Source organism: Cyprinodon variegatus, unplaced genomic scaffold (genome assembly GCF_000732505.1).
Source record: "Cyprinodon variegatus isolate N-32 unplaced genomic scaffold, C_variegatus-1.0 Scaffold119, whole genome shotgun sequence".
NCBI lineage: Eukaryota > Metazoa > Chordata > Actinopteri > Cyprinodontiformes > Cyprinodontidae > Cyprinodon > Cyprinodon variegatus.
In genome coordinates, this window is record NW_015150572.1 from 527,298 (window position 1) to 529,704 (window position 2,407).

Consider the following 2,407-nt stretch of genomic DNA (forward strand, 5'->3'; position numbering starts at 1 on the left):
TAATTTTGGTCCTTTTGAACCTCAACAATTTTTACAAAGAGCTATTATACTGTATATCTAGTAGAAAAAGCTTATTTAAAAACTGAGCGTCCCGGGCGTGCTTCGAACCACCAACCTTTCGAATGCCAACAGTGTTTGGCTGAGCTCCATGCTCCGCACTGATTGGCTGACGTCCATTGTGCAGTAGAACGCAGATTGGATGGTCCATTATTATACGGAGCGAGATTGGCTGTTTCATTAGCCTGTTAAGTACTTTCCTCAATTCACTAATTTTATTGCTAGCTCTTCGGCTTTGCAACCATATTGTTTGTGTACTATATTGTAAAGTTCGTAGCATACTGAAGACAGCTGTAACAGACGGGGAAAGCGAGAACATGCACAGACGAAATTTTCAGAAACCATAGGGGCATTTATGGTCAGAGTGTAAATTCTCAGTCATCCGGGTCATGGCTACCACCGGAGGCTTAAATTGACAGCAGTTATCTTTACTTGCATCGACAGCGAACTAGATACTACCAAATCCAACTAAACGTTACTGTGGGCTTTGGCCTTCCAATGTAAGCCTGTTTTGTGGTTTATGTTCAAAGCTATCACACTTCTGCTTACTAATTTCTAAAGACCACTTTACACCTTCTCGATAACATCATTTTCTTGTAAAAAAAGTGATGTCCCAAGCCCGGCTGAGACCATCCAAAAACGTTTTCCCTTTTCCATCTTTCCATTTTGGTTCGCAGCCAATCGAAAAAGCCTCATTCCATATACCGTTGCTGATGAACAGCCGATCACGTTCGAATGTACCCATCTCTACCGGGTTAATATATCATGTTGGAAGAGATTGTTCCAAGCCCGGCTAGCTCAGTCGGTAGAGCATGAGACTCTTAATCTCAGGGTCGTGGGTTCGAGCCCCACGTTGGGCGCTTCGCTTTTTCTCTTTAAATTAAGTTAACTCATTTTATTTTATTATATATATATGATCTAGAAAACCTATATATGTTTAATGAAAAATTCAGAAAATATTTATTTAACTTTAATTCAAGAACAAAAAAAAAAACAACACCACGTGTCTCTTATTAGGAAATATGGATGGTTTAGTTAAATGCGCGTAGCAGCAATATCAACAAAAAAAAAACAAAAAAAAAACACCTTTTTTTTTTTGATTAACCTTATAGAACATAGCGTGAAGGGAGTGTACAACGTTAAAATTGACTTTACCTTTGCAATATCTGCTGCAAAAATCACCACCAGGTGGCGCCTTTACACGACAGTAAATGTTCCCACTCACTCCAACCAGCTGCTGCTATAAACGCCACCTTGGACGCAGCTCATCAGCTGATTGAATATCTTAATAATAAAGTGTGGCAGAAGTTCATGTTACAGGTAGAGCTGTAAACATATATGTTCAATCAGTAGTTAACAGGCTGCCGTGGAGGTGGGAACCTTGGGAGGCGTGTTCAGCCACCATGTGATCGGAAATCACCCCTGCTGAGAAAGAGAGAGAGAAACGGACAAAGTACCGAAACCAGAGGGAAGCGGAGAGTTTGAGCGGGTCCTTCAGGGTCTGAGTCATTTAAGCCTTTATTTCAGCCTCGATCAAACCCAGAGAGCCGCGGCGGAGCCAGCTGAGAAAGGTAAACGACGCTTTCTGATCGAAGAGGGAAAAAAAATAATCAAACCTTAATTAGTTGTTTTTGTTGTCCGGTCAGCAACTTTTTTTTGTCTTCTACGATAAGAAAAAACAAAAAGGCGTTTTTAAATAAAACAAATAAATAGCTAATATTATCTCGCGCTGGCTGAGAGGTATTTTGCAGTATTTTGGTGCATATTAAAGTAGTGAATGTTTATTTTCTGTAGCCATGTGTTGGGCTGCTATGTTTATTCCTGTTGTGCTGCATATTAATCCACATGGAGAGGACTCAGCCACAGTAATGCTATGATATAATATGTTGTTTTGGGCTGACTTTAAGCTTAAGGTTATTTCACTTGAACTAAAGTACTAAAATAAAGTAGAAAAAAGCCCCAAAAGACTGTTATTACATGTTAGTAATGTGGCCCCTGCTCTTTCAGTGAAATCCCTTTAAAGAACAGCCATTTGGGACTTTTTAAGCACCCTTTCTATCTAATATGTTGCTGTTAGTTCCTCTGTGGACCTGTTTTAATCAGGGGAGAGGATATTGCTTTCATAAACAAAAAAAGAACAGATCCAGAGCAGGAAATTAGTACCTGTTGCTCTGCTCTTTTTGCCATTTGAAATTTTACTCTGTGAGCTCAGAGTTGGGGGGAGGGCTGCCATTAACAAAAGCATGGCTTTGGCTTGTGGATCCAACCATGCTCTTTGAAGCAAATGCTACTATTTAATGCAATGCATGCATAAAAATGATGCATAAATACGTTTTTGTATCACTTTTTT

At 39.6% G+C, this 2,407-nt stretch overlaps 1 protein-coding gene and 1 non-coding gene across 2 annotated transcripts in view; both read left to right on the forward strand.

The window, feature by feature from the left end:
- The first annotated feature begins 844 nt into the window (after positions 1-844).
- On the forward strand, positions 845-917 carry trnak-cuu. Its single transcript has one exon. It is a non-coding gene; the product is annotated as a tRNA-Lys (tRNA).
- Positions 918-1,431: 514 nt separating this feature from the next.
- LOC107085257 (chromosome unknown open reading frame, human C20orf27) overlaps positions 1,432-2,407 on the forward strand; it is a 44,803-nt gene continuing 43,827 nt past the window's right edge. Inside the window, exon 1 of the mRNA XM_015375491.1 lies at positions 1,432-1,628. The gene's annotated coding sequence lies outside the window, so the exon portion shown is untranslated. The remainder of the gene's footprint in view (positions 1,629-2,407) is intronic.